At 43.6% G+C, this 16,691-nt stretch overlaps 2 protein-coding genes across 38 annotated transcripts in view; one reads left to right on the plus strand and one right to left on the minus strand.

The window, feature by feature from the left end:
* Window positions 1-953, minus strand: part of Nrg4 (neuregulin 4) — a 202,647-nt gene extending 201,694 nt beyond the window's left edge. For 20 of the 34 annotated variants that reach the window (XM_058573782.1, XM_058573764.1, XM_058573783.1 and 17 more), the window contains exon 1: window positions 50-273. The gene's annotated coding sequence lies outside the window, so the exon portion shown is untranslated. Of the gene's footprint in view, window positions 1-49; window positions 301-329; window positions 481-780; window positions 801-833 lie in introns of those variants that run through there. The other 14 variants (XR_009225256.1, XM_058573790.1, XM_058573787.1 and 11 more) reach the window with 9 other exon arrangements.
* The window catches only part of Tmem266 (transmembrane protein 266), a 111,389-nt gene continuing 95,290 nt past the window's right edge, over window positions 593-16,691 (plus strand). Inside the window, exon 1 of one of the 4 annotated variants that reach the window (XM_046427867.2) lies at window positions 593-698. The gene's annotated coding sequence lies outside the window, so the exon portion shown is untranslated. Of the gene's footprint in view, window positions 699-2,708; window positions 3,350-16,691 lie in introns of those variants that run through there. The other 3 variants (XM_046427869.2, XM_046427868.2, XM_058573759.1) reach the window with 3 other exon arrangements.

The raw sequence follows: 16,691 nt of genomic DNA on the forward strand, positions 1-16,691 counted from the left end.
AGAGGTGCAGTCCTCTCTGTGGCCTTCAAATTCAGAGGACACTGCATACCGTTCGCTTCTTCACAGGGCGCGGATAAAACCGCACAACTGGGAATGAGCTGTGGAAGCCGCAAAGCGCTGCACCAAAGCGACAGGAGGTTCCTAGTCTCTAGTCTCGGCTGTACGAAAGCCCCGGGTGGGCCCCCAGCTTCCCCGAGCGCCCCCTCGGCCTCGGCACTTGTTGCTTCTCCGCCCCGCGCGCCTCCACCTTCAGACCTCCCCTTCGTGACCCTCTCCTCTGTCCACACGCGCACACGCGGGCGCCCGGCCCTGCCCCGCGACCGCCTCACCCACGCCACGAAGCCCGCGCGCTGTGTTCGGCCCCTGTGGCGGCTGAGACCCGGCCCCCGCCCCCTGCGGGGATCCCGCAGCCAGCCCAGGCCCGCAGAGGCCACGGTTTCCTAGACAGCCGCGCCGCCGCTCCGCAGCCTCCGGGGCGCGCGCGCGACCGGCGAGCGACGAGGGCGCAGGCGCGGGTCCGGGGGAGCCACCGGCGCGAGGCCGCGCGCGCGCCCCTGAGCGCGGTGGGCGGAGGGGCGGAGGGAGCCGCGGAGCCGCGGGGCCGCGAGGGGGCGGGGGGGCGGAGAGGGGAGCCCAGGGAGCGAGAGCCGGGGCCCGGGCCGCTGCAGAGCCGAGCGAATCCCGAGCCCGGGCAGCAGGTATGTGTCCTCGCAGCAGGCTGCGGCCGGGGCTTCCCCTGCCTCACTGCCTGGGTCCTGGGGCTGGGGAAGGGGTAGGGACCTGTCAAGGTTTGCAGGGTGCGTGCCCGGGAGGACTGGGATCTTGCCGCTGACCTTCATCCCCCTGGTGGGGAAAGCCAGGCGAAGGTGCGTGGGGCATCCCAGGTCTTCAGTTCCAGCCTGGGGACCTGCTTCTTGTCACATGCTTCTTATTTATTTTTGCAAACTGCCCTGGTTCGGGTCCAGCTGCAGATGCCTTACCTCCCATTCTTTTCCTCCGTGTGCCATCTTGCATTTATTAATAAAACATGTAACTGGGGTGGGGGGGGGGAGTTGCTGCTGGGGGAATCCCATTGCAGTATGGCAAGCAGGTGTCTATTTTCGGATTTTAGACGTGTTATAGAGGTGGAAATCCCACACCCTGGGGATTTGTGGCTTGGTTGATCGTGACCACTTCCTAGTGGGCTTCCCCCGTTTGTCGCGAGGCGCCCCAGCGGCCGGATGGTTGTTTGGAAAGAATGGTGGGTTTTCACCATCAGGCCAGAATTCCTTTCAGGGGACAGGTGTAAGCTACAGCAGACAGTTCCCTGCTTACTAACTTGCCAATGAGGTTTTAACCCAGGAAATTATCTTACTTGATAGCTAAGAGGAGGCCTTGAACAGAATCCCCACGACTTGAATACTCAAACTCATTAAGGCTTTGCATCTGAAGATGACTAAAACTAGCCACCTGTTGGAAGTCAGACCCCATAAGAGTCCCCCCATACTATATCCTTCCAATCCCTGTTTCATAGTCACCAATATTGAGATAGTCATAGGCCCATATGTGTGCCTTCTATCCTCTTTCATGATGCTTGGCTTTTGTTTCTTTTAGAATAAAACCTACCTATGATTTGATGCCTTATGTTATAGATTGAAATTATATGATTTGTCTATATTCCATATTCCTACAGCATCATGTCCTAAGGACTAAATTTTTTTTCAGTGTACGTTACCAATTTCCCTGGATCTTGTTTTGAGCAATAGTGGGAAAAGTGGGATGAATGTAACTGCTTACCCCTTTTCCTCCCCCCCCCCCAAATAATGTGGTGAAAAGAACAGTAAGAGCTAGTGGCATAAGATGAAAATGGTTATCACAAGATATAGGGATATGACAGCTGGACTGTAGTGCCACATCTGATCATGAAAAGGATGCTCATATGCACCAGATACTGAGCTGAAATCCATTTGTGCATGATCTCCTGGAGGCCCCTTCCCAAACCTGTTATTTCTATGTTGAAGTTGAAGCCAAGACTTAGAAAGATTAACAGACTTTCCAAGGTCACACAGTCCAGCACAGGGTAAGGATGCAAACTCAACAGTATCTGATTAATGAAGAGAGGGTAGCTTTAACCCCAATGCTGCTGTTCCTCTACCTTTTCATTAAGACCAAGCTTATTCACAAGAACATTAGCCCAGATCTGACTTTCCACTTCATAGATTTCACACACTTTATGGTTTTCCAGTAAGAGAAACCATTGTTTCAGAAAGGGTCTGTGTGGAACTTTTTGCAGTGGCACTGAGCCTATTTTAAGAATTGGGGTCTAAGACATGCTTCTGTTGAACTTTCCCACACAAGCAGCTATGTTCAAAAAGTTGTTTCACTCCCAATATTAACCTATTAAGTGTATATGAATCCAGTAGAATGAATCATTTTTCATTATCTCATCCCACTCTTACCCTTCTCACTGCCCCCCGCACTCTCTTCTCATCTAACTGCTGGTCTTCACAACACTGCCTATCACACTTTGGTATGAGTGCCTTAATGGGAAAGAATCCATGCCAGCCATGGACCATGGACCATAATCACAGATCATATAGTCTGTGACTATAGCACTTATTCATTTAAAGTTCTTGGAATTTGTATATTTACTCATGGACAATTATTTAATCTTTTTTTGCAAGTGCATTATTATAATGCAGGTACTGGATTTTGTTACACATTCCTAGCAGTTCTCATGGACTTAAAAATTACTGTAGTTGGGCTGGAGCTGTAAATCAGTGGCAGAGGGCTTGCCTAGCATGCATGAGGCACTGGGTTTGATCCTCAGCATCACATAAAAAATAAAAATAAAAAACAAAGGCATTCTATGTATCTACAACTACAAAAAATAAATTTATTAAAAAGTACTGTAGTTGCATCAGTGGAACTTTCACTCAATAGAGCTACTAGCTTTTGTAATCAGATCATATAAATTGAGAGAATAGTTAGAAAGGTACAGGTAAATATAAGGAATTATCTAAAAAGTATATTCTTATGGACATTACAGCTTTTAATGACCAATGATGAATAATATTAAACAGGAAATATAAGGTTGCCTCTTGTAAATTGTATAAGTTCATTTTCTTCCTTGGGCAATATGACTGGTTTTAGAGCACCAATATTTTACCTTTTTCATCATACAGCTCTGTGTTCTGTTGTCAGTAAAGCAATTTGTATAGTGGTCTTGTTTCACGGAAAACACTCAGTTTGGGAAGAGTGCTTATGGAAATGCTGAACTGGAATTTTTCTGCCCTGGGGATTTCCAGTCTGTGATAAGATAAACTCAAGATGAGTCCTGATGGTACCTGGGAAGAAGCAGAGAAGAGAGGTATTGCTTAATTTCGGGGAGGGAGGGGGAATTGATTTTCCTGTGGGAAGTGTCACTGTCTTCTCCAATTGGGAATCTTATAATTGCAAAACGAGAGGTGTACTAGTCAATCATCTTCCATTCAAGCAGAATTTCATTTAATGCAGAGTTGAGCACCTTTTTTTTTTTTTTTTTTGGTGCAAAGGCCAATTCAGGGAATGTAAAAATGTTTCTGAACTACATTTTCTCTTGCAACATATATTTAAACTGGGAAAAGCCATATGGGCAATTACAGATGCTTACGCATTGTTTTTTATTCCCCTCACCAGGAATGTATATTTTGGAGAGGGGGAAAGGACTAAAAGTTTTCCAAGTGATGTAACTTACATGCTGTGACTGGTTATAATGCACATTGTAATACACTGTTGAGTAAGACACTGGCAACAGGGATATTTGTCTTTCCTTGGATGACCTTGCAGGCTTCACTTAGTTGTGAAATATAGTTTTTCTCTTAGTATCCCTTAATTTAGTATTCTTTAAAATGAATTTTTTTTTCAACATCAGCAATCTTGAATCACAAAAGAAGTTCACAATCAGCTTTGTACTTTGAAATACTTGGATTTTCATCAGTCTCTATTTCTCTCCTTGGTGGCAGCTGTAACAAGAATGTTTGATTTAATTTAGAAAGTGCTTCACTTTCCACCCCTATTCAAATGGAACCAGTTGGAATTCATAGGCATCAGCCAAGGTCCATCTCAGTTTCATACATCCCAAGATCTTTTGTGGTCCAGGTCTCATCTAGAGCTCCCTTTGGTTCCTTCTGTGTTCAGTCTCTCTATAAAGAAGCTCTAAGAGTTCCTGAAGTCAGACCATACCAGGCTCCCTTGGGTGTGGGATGGGATAGGGACTACATAGTGCTGATACTAGGCAGGTCCAAGAGACATGTTCCCTTGCGTCAACACTCACCTGTGTTGTGATTTCTGCGTGCCAGTGCAACACGTGCTTGTAGAATGTTCAAACTTCAGAAATACACATGGTTGAAGGTCAGTGTCCCAAATCTTTGGTAATCTTCACCTTCAACAATGACAACTATTAACAGTGTAGTCTAAATTCCTCCAGGTTTTTGAATGTGGAAATTAAAATGTTTGCCAACAATACTATACTACATACATAGATGAATGTTGTTTGGTGTTTTGTTTTCTTGTACTTGGTAACACATCTGGGACCTCTTGGAGGACCTTGAATGGCCTTCTAGATGCCATCCATTCAGCCAGAGTTGAGCTAAGTGGGGTTGGAGAGCCCTGTAACCAGGAAAGAAGGAGGGAACTGGTGACTGATGAGTGGGAACCTTGCATGGCTGTGTCTTGTGATAAGCAGTTTCACATTCCATATCCCTTTGCAGTGACGTTTTGTGTTCAACTGTTTATAGAGTAGGAGATGTGGAGCACAGGATAGATGATACAGGAACAGAACTGGGGTTCAAGGCCAGGTCAGCGTAGCTCAGACTCCAGGTTCTTTCCCTTTTACTGCTCTGATTGCAGAAGAAACTGTTCTCTGCCTCATAGTTCTCTGGCCTCCATCCTGTTCTGCCCCAGTCACACTTGCCTTCTTGCTGCTCCCCCACCTCAGGGTTTTAGTATTAGTGTAAACCCTCTTCTGGAATTCTCTTCCTGCAGATATTTGCATGAAAGATATCTCACTTCTTCTAGGCATGGCTTCAAGTCTAACCACTCCTTTAAATCTACCTCCCCACAGGCATTCCTAGCCCTTCTCGCTGTCTTGTATTCATAGCACCTCCTAGCATACTGCTTTAAATCATTCTTAGGCTTATGGCCCATCTCCCCCATAGAGTGAATACTTTGGAAGATAGGTTTTTTTTGTTTTTTGTTTTTCTGTTTTGTTCACTCCCTGACTTTGGTTCTGTTGTAAAAGAACTGACAAGCCACTTTTGCATCCTTGAATCTTTGCAGTTTCTCATACTTCTTGTTTTTTGTTTTTTGGGTTTTTTTTAGCCTTACTGTTCCCTCTAGTGAGCAATGAAACCTCTAAGATGCAAAGACTTTATGTGTTGTTTGGGGAAAGTGGAAAAGAATCAGGGAAGATTTGTCTTCCTTTGGGCCAGTGTTGGGGAGAGAGGAACCTCCCTGGTAGAGTCAGGTCCTGTGAAGACAGAAAGAAAGTCACCTGAAAATTGGAGGTGTGACTAGGTAGCAAAAGCTTGTGGGGAGAAGGCCTATGATAGAGAAGAGACCTGTGTGGGTTTCCCTCTGCTTGAGGTGCATAAGGTTTTTGAAGACTTCCAAAGAAGACAACTGGACTTCTTTGCCAACCACCAACTTTTCCAGTGGCCTGAGTCACTAGAAATAAAAAGGGGGAATCTCTGTCACACACACCGGCTTTGCATCCAGGCAGGTTACACTGCACTATCTACAGTAGCCTGTTGCCGTTTTTTAAGCATTATAAATACCTGCTGGTGTCTTCCCTGTTTAAGCCAGGGTGTGGGAGTTTACTACCAAAGCACTTACTTGGTATGTCTGAGATGTTTTGGCAGGAAGCATATCCCAAAAGCATTGTAATCTGAGGGTGTTTCAGCCCAAGAAGCCCCAGACTCTTATCCATATATCCTACATCTATAGTTCTCAGGAGTTCATTTGGGCTGAGCAAAATTTTAAGAACTATTTCAACTTTGAAACACTTTAGAATGGACCAGACTGGGATGCTGAAGGGAATTAATGATCCTGGGAAGAAGTCCTGGTGAAACTATATTTCAGCCTCTGAGTAGCTACTGCTGCCACCACCTCTTCCTCCTGGTGGCTCTAATTGCTGTTGTCTGTGGTCTGAATTATCTTTCATAAGTAGAATTCCCCTTCAAAACACAGCTTCCCTAAAACTGCTTTTGATTTGCAATAGAAACTGCCCAGTAGCTAGGCAGAGGCTGATACCCCAGTTCCCATCTCTCATTAAAACAAATACTTTTTATGAGAATGTTTGTGTTTTGCAGCCCAGGTTTTAGAAGTCCAAACTGGGTTCAGGCAACTATTTTCCAGATTTAGTATCAAACCATATTGCCTGAGATGCTTGGCACAAAACAAGTCCGAAGCAAGTTATCACATCCTGGATCCCTCACACCACCCTGCCTTAGCGATAGAACTGCTGCTCTGTCCAGCCCATGTAATGTGTAAGGTCTATTAACCTTCCCTGCAACAGTTTCCCTCAAAATAGTTAAATCTTTGCATTTTACTTGAATGATGCAGCATTAAAAAAACAACACCACACAACAACAAAACTTCTATGATACTTCCTAATTCTCCTTTACCACAATTGCTAAAATTTGTTCTGTTTGTCCATCAAAACAAAAGAGGGTGAAACATATTGCAATACCTCAAATAATGAAAAGGTTCCAGTGTTTAAGGACAGAATCTCAAAAGAAAGTCTTGGCAATTTCTCTCTGTCTCTCCCAGCCTTTACACTGCCAGTTTTTACCCAGAGCTCTGTCTGCTATTACTCCTTGCTAGATGCCCTACAAGGAACCCCTGTCCCTGCCCCTCTACTGAAACACAACTCGTAAAGGTCACCAGTGATTGCCTAATCACAAATCCAATGGCCGTTTCTCAGATTTCGTTCCTGATGGCTCAGCAGCATCTGACCCCATCGACTTCTTCTACTCCTTGAAATGCTCTCTGTTGGCAGCTCCTTCCTGGCCGTGCCTCTGTCTCTCTGGTCTCCCCTTTGCTCTCTCATCCTGCCTGTTCTATCCAAAGAGAGAGGCCATCTGGTGACATGTTAAAAGCGTAGGTTCTGCCCATGATCTGAATCCTGGCCCTAGCACTTACCAACTCCATAACTTTAAATAAGACATTTAACACCTCCATCCCTGCCCCCACCGCTGGCTCCTTTATGCTTATCGGTAAAAAAGGGAGAAGAGGAGCCACATCATGGCATTCCAGGAGAATGATTAAATGAAGTGTTCCAAGTAAAGAGTAAGTGCTCACAAAACATCACCCTTGATCAACCTGACTTTCTATTTAGATAACTTTAGATGTCCTTGTATCTTGGAATAAAACCCTAACTCCCTGGACCTAGCTCCCTTTTAGTTTAGTCCCTGCCCTCTCCCAGGCTCTGCCACTTCTGAGACTTCTGAGTCAGTGCTGTCCCCACTGCAGGGTCTTCACTGCCTACTTCTCTGCCCCTCTTTCACAGCCAGAGGAGGGGGGTCTAAGGGATGCGCCCATGGGGAGGCAGGAGCACAGAGTATCCGGTATCCTGCCCCCCCTTGGCAGATTGCAGATCACGGAAGGACAGCAGTTGTGATGAATGCTTTAAAAAAACAAAAAACAAAACAACAACAACAAAAAATACCCTTCCTTGGCATTTAGCACTCTAGTTTACACATAGTAGGAATTTACCTCGCATCCGCATCTTTTATCTGCCAAAGCATAATAGTTTCTTTGGTCCTCCCCCAATCCTTTTTTCCCTCCTAAATTGAAACCTGACTTGATCAGTTCCATTCCAGAGGCCATATAAGTTTTCTATGAGAAAAATTGAGTCAACATCATTGGAACAGTGAACCCTTCAGAACCTTTTTGGAATGAGAAAGAATATCTAGAAATAATTAAAATAATGGGAATACAGGGAATTAATTGAATGCTTTTTTAAAAACATTTTTTTCTAGTTGTGGGTGGGTACAATACCTTTATTTTATTTATTTATATGTGGTGCTGAGGATTGAACCCAGGGCCTCACACGTGCTGGGCAAGCGCTCTACCCCTGAGCCACAACCCCAGCCCTGAATGCTTTTTTAAAGTAGCTTGAACTCCTACCAAGTGAAAGTGGTTAGAATTTTTATTGATTGATTTACTTAAGATTTGGAGTTGTGTGTGTTTGTGTGTTGTTGTTGTTTTTGTTTTCCCCCATCCTCATCCTCTACCCTCAGAGGTAGAGCTGTAAATACATAAACCCTTCAGACCATATCACAGGCCTGATGCTGAGCCTCTGCGTTCTGGTCCTGCTTTCTTTTTACCCAGTACCAGGGGAAGAAAGCACTGAAGTTCGGTGGAAATTAAAGGACAGGCCACCTTGGAAGGAAAGGGGGTGGGCAGAGAGAAGGAGGAAGAAAGGAAAAAACAAAGAAAAACCTTGCAAAATCTACATTTACATCAGTATCTGCCATGTCCCTGAGGTCATGAAGTTTCACAATTTCTTAAACAGCTAATGAAACAATTTTCTCTCTGTCACCCTGGAAGCCATTATGGACCGTGCTCTTTGCATCTTGAGATAACTATTGTGAGCTGTTCCGAGCACTGTAGGGTACTTAACAGCATCCCTGACCCTTCTCTACTAGATGCCAGTAGTACTATCACTAATCCCCTCCCCACTGTGGCAACCAAAAATGTCTCCAGAATTTGCCGAATGTTCCTTGGGTGCAAAATTTGTCCCCCAGTTGAGAACCACTGCCCTAAAGGATCAGTACAGAAAACTCAACATCTTCCCAGTTTGTAAAATATAGAACTCGAACAGTTTGGGTCAAATGAAGATGAATATTATAATAAAATGAAAGGTAAATTTGAGTTTGAAATTACTAATAGGGAAAGTTTCATGTTTTGAAGCAGTTACAGATTATGGCACAAATAAGAAGATGTAAACAAAGTAGTTATACAAGTTCAGACTATCTTGCTCCTAAAGGTCTCAGCGGGTGGGGGGTTGGATGCAACTGCACATGCAGAGACTATTAGAATCATTTAAATACATTTTTTGGCATGTATTTAAATGCTCAAAATACTTTTAGGTATTTTGACAATAAGTGTATTTAAACCAAAAATAACATTTCTAGAGAGATCATAGTTGGTTACGATTGGAAGAATTATGTTTGACCTGAGGTGTACCAGCTCTCCCCATGGAGTTTGCTCCTGGCCACATAGCCACACTCTAAGACAGCACCTTCAGCTGCTTCAAGGGTGAAGTCAGAGTGACAAGGTATTTTGTGCTTTGGTGAAAAACCACAATTGCTCAGTAATCTTCATGGCTGTTACAAAATTTAGCTATAGCCTTGTGATTTAAAACCTAACTCCAATTGACAGCCACCATTATGTTCTTTCGAAATGTGCTTGCAGAAATTGCATGCCACACCCAAAGACTGAGGGTGACAGATAAATACATGCTTCCTGAAAAACTTTAAAGCTCCAACCTTGGAAGAGACCTGTTTTGACCAAAGAACCTCTGAACTGTTCATTGCCTTTGGGAAGGAAAAGTATACATAGAAGCCCTTCAAAATGTTCCCTACCCAATAGTCTAGAAATAGTCTTGGGTAATTTCTTTTTTTTTTCTTTTCTTTAGAGTTTTAGTTGTAGATAGACAGAATACCTTTATTTTATTTATTTATTTTTATGTGGTACTGAGGATCGAACCCAGTGCCTTACACATACTAGGCAAGAGCTCTACCGCTGAGTCACAACCCCAGTAGCCCCTTGGGTAGTTTCTTGAATCAAAGAGGCAAGGAAGCATTCATTACTCATTTCACAAATGATTGGGAACACCTTCAATGTTCTAGACTTGAGCTAACAGGTGGAAAGAACTCCAAAGATCATGTCCAGTGCTGTGGTCTGAATTGTGTCCTTCTAAAATACATGTGTTCAAGCCCTATCCCCAAATGTGACTATACCTGGGCACAGGCTCTTTAGGAGGTAAGTAAGGTCAAATGAGCCCATAGGGTAGGGACCTAATCATATAGTACTGTGGCCTTATAAGAAGAGGAAGAATGACTCTTGTATTTCTACCTCCTCTAAGTGAAGACATGGAGAAGGTGGCCATCTGCAAGCCAGGAAGATAGCCCTCACCAGAACTCAACCTTGCTGTTACTTGGGCTTCCAGCTTCCAGAAGTGTGAGAAAATAAATTTCTATTGTTTATTCCACCCAGTTTATGATGTTTTGATATGGCAGCCCAAGCTAACTAATATATCTAGCATCTTCATCGAACAGATGAGGGAATGAGACCCTAGAGAGGTATCCGATTTGCCTGAGGTCAAGATACTAGTAGTGATGGGACCAGAACACAGAACCTGTGCTTTCTGATTCCCAGTGCAACACACATTTCCCTCTGCACAGTTTCTGAGGTCACACAGAGCTCTTATTGTCTTTACAACCCATGGCGCATCGTTTCTGTGAGCATCAGAGATCTTATACTTGCCCTCTTTATCTAGGATTGCTGTGAGGGTCAGTGACAAAGTACAAAAAATGTTTAAGTTTCCAAACTACAAAATGCTTTTTAAATGTGTCATACTCACTTATCAAGGCCTAAGCAATCCAGCATTACCCTGTCTCTAAATAAAATATTTTTAAAAAGGGCTGGGATGTGGCTCAGTGGTTGATCTCCCCTGGGTTCAATCCTCGATACCACACTTAACTCAGGTTGTGCGTGGTTAGCAGGAATCTGCCTCTGAAAATTGTAAGTCAGTTGTGTTGTCAAGTAGGTAGGTCTGTAAGAGTACTAGGTTAGGGGTTGGCCCTTAGCCTTAGGGAATGAATCAGACAGAGGCGGGAGGAGGTAGGGGACCAGGATCCGTGATGGACCATCTCAGGTGACACTGAGAGCAAGATGAAGATGATTGCTCTTCTTTTTTGTTGTGTTATAAAAACTGTGAGTGATGTGAGTTTGCATAGTCAGAGGAACATATGTCCCTCTTATAAGGACAGAATATCAGAGCTGGAGGAGACCTGGAAAGCTTGTGGTACCAGTCAGTCTCTGGTGGTAAACAACAGAAACCCTGATGGGTTTAAGCAGTGTACAACAGTATATAAACTACAAAGTATTTTACAAATGTATATACCATTCTCAACTTTTATCAAGTTTATTGGAAAGTATATCAGGAAGGAATATGTTATCTGAGAGCAATAGAAATAAATAGAAAAAAATCTGAGAAGTTGTGGCTTTAATAGGGAACTTGTTTCATTGTGTTATAATTCTGGAGACAGCAGTCCTTGGCTGGTCCTGCTGCTTAAGGATGTCATCAGAGGCTGATATTCTTTAGCTTTTTTTGTTATTCCTCATAGTCATGGATGGCTGCTTCACCTCCAGGCTTTTCATCAGTATACCAGTTAGGAAGAAGGAGGAAGGATGAAAATGAAGTGTTAAAGTCGTTTCCTCTCCGGGTCTTTCCTTCATATTAAGAAACTTATTCCTTGATTCATTAGACAGAACATTATCACATGATCACTTCTTCATGCTAATGGGTTTCATAATTCAAGTATTTCGCTTTTTGGCCACTAGATTAGAGGGAGACAAGGAAGAAATGGACTGAAGTAGGGGTTGTGAGGCACACCAGCATATTTATAATAGAAGAACGTGGCATTTCTACAGAATCATAAGATGTTGGAGAGCCAGTCAGAAAATAAGCAGGGTGGCCAGGCACAGCTAGCGAGCCCTGGGCATGGGGCACTACTCACCAGTCTGGGATGACTGCTTCCAGGCACCACTTGCTCCCAGGTCCCTCCAGTTCTCATTCCACCGCAGCTAGACTTCTGCATTCTTGTTAAGGATTCACAGGCCTTCCTTGGGTGAGCCCAGGGCACATGCTGACCTGGTGACCCAATGCAGCTACATGGCAGAGCCAGGGGGAAGACTACATGTCCTTTTCCCATGGGGCTTCCACAGTGGGGCAAAGGGGAGTTTGTCTATCACTTTATTTTAGGATCCCTCCAAATAGAAGGGGCTTTCCATTGCTAGACATCCAAAAGTGACAAAAAGGCATCATCTCCTGTTTTTCAGCTGGGGAAACTAAGGCCCATAGAGAAGAAAGGGCTCAGTCAGTGCCACACAGTAGGTGAGGGGCAGAGCCAGAATTTTTTCTCATGCAGACCCTTGGATTCTGGTTGGTCCCTGGAAGTAGAGGCCTTCAGTCTTTTCCTTGGGCTCCTTGACCTTCCATAGGGTGAGGGGTTTATCTTTCAAAGCATCCTTCCTTTCCCCAGCAGCCCCTGGAAAGATTCCATCCTCCCCCAGGGTCTTCTCTGCAGTTGCTTCTTCCTGGTATTGTTTTAGGGCTTCCCCTAAAGAGGTACAACTCCCCCAAAGCCAGGGTTCAGTGTTCCTGTGACAGCATCTTGAAGGGAGTATCTTGTGAAGATGTTAAGAGACGAGTATCCCCACCTTCTATAGAGGAACAGCTGGGCAGAACCCCTCCAGATTTGTAAAATGAGGGTTGAACTCATCCCCCCACTGCCCACCAGTAGCCTTATGTGAATGAAAGTCTAGACATTCAGGGAGAGTCAATTTCCTGGGAGAATGTGGAGGAGACTGCCAAGGTCTGTCTCTACTTCTCCCAGTAGGGACAGGGAGAAGGCTCTTTCCTCCTGACCATGGGAGAAGGTTTCAAGAGGGACACCCTCATTTGTGGTGTTCCTGACTCAGACCCTCCAGAGATGCCCACAGGCCTCTTGAGAACCCATAGCTGCATCCTCTGGACCTTTCAGCATTTGGACATCTGCAATCCAGAGGATGTCCTTAGCTGGGGAGATCTATAAACAAGCAAAGTGAAGACTTTCTCCTTTACTCAGTCCCCATCCCCACCCAGGCTCACTGCTGACCCTGGAAAGCCAGAAACAGTGGAGGAAGGGGAAAAGGACAGAGTGAGCAGACTTGGTCCCCTTCAAGCCTCAGGCTGTGGCTCAGTCCCAGGATGCGGGGAGGAGTTTGGATGTGAGATTGAAGATGATTTGATTTAAACTAGATGAAATTTTTACAATTTTTTTGGTACTGGGGTGTGAATCCAGGGGTACTCAACCACTGAGCCACATCTCCAGCCCTTTTTTGCATTTTATTTAGAGACAGGGTCTCACTGATTTACTTAGGGCCTCTCTGAGTTGCTGAGGCTGGCTTTGAACTCTTGATCCTCCTGCCTCAGCCTTCAGAGCCGCTGGGATTACAGTCCTTATCAAGGGGTAGAAGAGAGAACCAGTGGAGCCAGTTCCTAGACAAAGGTTGGGAAAAAATAAAGCCATGTCAACTTGTAATCACATTCTGACTATTACTGGTTGTATCTTTCTCAAAAATGTTTTATTGTGCTTTACTTTATTGAGCCTCACAGATATTGTGGGGCTTTTTGTCTACTGGCACCATTTTCTAATAGCTCAGGTGATTATTAGCATTTTTTAGCTGTAAAATATTTTAAATTAAGGTTTACACATTGTTTTTTTTTAAAAAAGGTAAAACCATTACACTTGTAATAGACTACAGACTAATACTACAATGTAAACATAACTTTTACATAACGTTTTTGGGAAACCAAAAAATTCATGTGCCTGCCTGTCTTTATTGTGCTACTTACTTTGTTGGTCTGGAACTGAATCTGCAATGTCTCTAGGGTCTGTCTTATTCCAAATTTTGAAAAGGAGCACCAGACTAAGGCATCAGGATTTCTCGAGTCTAGTCTTATCTCTTCCACAAACTAGGAGTGTAACTTCAGACAAGTGGCTTAACTTTTCTGGGCCCTGGCATCTTCTCCTGCCCACTGATGGGATTGGGCTTTGTGGTTTAGGTATCCCAGAATAATTTCTCTACTCTTCTAAACCATGCCATGCCTTAAAACAGCAGGACAAAATAATTCACACAGTGAGCTGGCTTTACAAATTGTACTTCAGTTATATTTGTTGGAAGAGTCAAGCATAGATGAATGGCATTTGGCAGGAGAAAACCTTAGTCTATCTGAAACCCTTAATTATACACCGTAGGCTGCTTTGTAACTTGGTCTGTGTCAAAAGATGCCACATTATCAAATGACACATCGGAGAGATAGTCAAAATTTTGCAACAGCTTGTTCATCTGTGGCATGATTGGCCTGTGTCTGACACAGTGCTTCCAGATTTTTGACCAAGTCTGCATTGAAAACCTGAATGCTCCTGTATTTAGATTCAAGGCCTCTCCACTTGCTTTAGAGACGAGGCCATTGAAAGTGACCACACTTCATGGGAAGGTTCAGGCCCATAGCTGGTGACACATGTGGTTTGCTGCTAGATTTTGTTTGTAGTCAAACACTATTGCCACACTAGGTATCAGTTTTATGCATGGCTTATTATGTATTTTTATTATATAAGTAATGTATAAAAATTACACATAAGGAGTAGATAAATTAGAAACCCTTTTTGGTAATAAGACAAGATTGCCTATAATCCTACCGCCTATAGATAATTATGATCCATTTTTGTGCCTGTCCTTTTAAATTTATTTTACATATATACCTAGATGAATGGTTCTTAAATTGTTAATTTTTTTTAATATTTATTTTTTAGTTCTTGGCAGACACAACATCTTTGTTTGTATGTGGTGCTGAGGATCGAACCCGGGCCGCACACATGCCAGGCAAGCGCGCTACCGCTTGAGCCACATCCCCAGCCCCTTAAATTATTTTTAATTGTGGTAAAATTCACACAACCTAAAATTTGCCCTTTTAGTTCTTTGAAGTGGTATTAGGTACATCAACACGGTCATGCAACCATTGCCACGCCCAGAACTCTTTCTTCATCTTTCAAAACTGAAATTCCGTATCCGTTAAACACAAGCTTCATACCCCCCATTCTTTATGTTTTGATATCTCTGATTACCTCTTTATATTGTATTTTATAATATATATTCAACTTAATAACTTGCTGAGGATAGCAAGAAGGCCTATGTAATGAGAATGCCAAAATTAAAGAGATAGGAAATAAAACTGGAGAGGGAGCTTATCGGACTTCATAGACCATAGCAGGCATTTGGATTTCATACAGTGTACTGGGACACATCTGTAGTGTGGGGGCAGTGGAGTGGCATGATTGCGTTTGGCATGAGGGTCACATGGCTGCTATGTACACACGGACTGCAGAGGATCAGGAGGAAATAGGAGAGAAGAGATTCCGTAACCCAGGTAAAGGGTGGCTTGGAATATGTGCTGTCAGCGGAAGAGGGGGCAAGTGGTTGGTTTCTGGATCTATTTTGAAGGTGGAACCAGTGGAATTTGCTGATGGGTTGGATGTGGAGTGGAAAAGAAAGAGAGGAGTCAAGATTGACTTCAGGGTCTTTGGTCTGAACAACAGGAAGGACTGAATTGCCAGTTGCTGAGGTGGAGATAGAGGGGAAGCACATTTTAAGTGGGGGAAATGAAGAGTTCTGTTTCCGTTACATTACATTTTACAGCCTATCAGAGATCTAATTGAAGATGTCAGGTAGGCAGTTGGAGATGCCCAGAGTTTAAGAGAGAAGTTGGGGGCTCGAGATAGAAGTTGTAGAGATAGCCAATGTGGGTGACATTTCAAGCCATGAGACTTCATGAGCTCACCTCAACCCTGGAGAAGGGGTAGATGAAGAAGAGAGGTCAGAGGGATGAGGCGTGAAGGATGTCAACATTGAGAGCCCAAAAGGGAGAGGAAGACCCAGTGAAGCAAACTGGGATGGAGCATCCAGTGAGAAGAGAGAAAACCCAGATGATGTGGTCTCCTGAAAGCCAAGCAAATAAAGTATTTCAAGAGAGACGAGTGAGTGAGTCTGAAGTGGCATGGTATGTCTGAGAGATTGAACATGAAGGTTATAGCTTAGGCTTGAGATGAGACTTCAGACATCAGAGTCTGTGACAACCAAGTGGAATGACTAACTGGAGGCTCTTGAATCAAGCAATTCCCCTACACTTTATTGCTCCAGTTATGGGTCTGACACCTATCAAAGATTTCCTATGTGCCTTACACTCTTTTAAGAACTGAGAGTGACTAAAATGAATCATACCACAGCTCTTGGCCTCATAGCGGGTTAGGAGTCTAAGGCTGAGCTGTATAGGGAGTCTGATCCAAGTCTTTTCATTTTCTAGGGTTCTATTCTTCTATTCACATGCACGTTGAAACTGGGACTATATTCTGCCTATGTAGATTCCTTACCAAGACCTGTCAGTGAGGAGGAGGTAGCTCTTTGAGCCAACTTTCCTTCCTGAAAATCAGTATCTTTTTAAAAAAGTTTTATTTGTTCTTTTTAGTTATAAATGACAATAGAGTGTATTTTGACATATGAAACATATGTGGAGTATAACTTCCTATTTTTGAGGTTGTATGTGATGTGGAATTACACTGGTCATGAATTCATATATGAACTTAGGAAAGTTATGTCTGATTCATTCTTCTGTCTTTCCTATTCCATCCCTCCTGTCTTCCCTTCATTCCCCTTTGTCTAATCTAGTGAATATTTTTTTAATACTTATTTTTTAGTTATAGGTGGACACAATATCTTTATTTTTTATTTTATGTGGTGCTGAGGATTGAACCCAGTGCCTCACACATGCTACCTCTGAGCCACAACCACAGCCCTCTAGTGAACTTCTGTTTTACCCACCTGTTTATTGTGAGTTAGTA

This window comes from Marmota monax, unplaced genomic scaffold (assembly GCF_021218885.2).
Source record: "Marmota monax isolate L192 unplaced genomic scaffold, Marmota_monax_Labrador192_F-V1.1 WCK01_AAM20220418_F8-fsc00111, whole genome shotgun sequence".
In the NCBI taxonomy this organism is placed as follows: Eukaryota; Metazoa; Chordata; class Mammalia; order Rodentia; family Sciuridae; genus Marmota; species Marmota monax.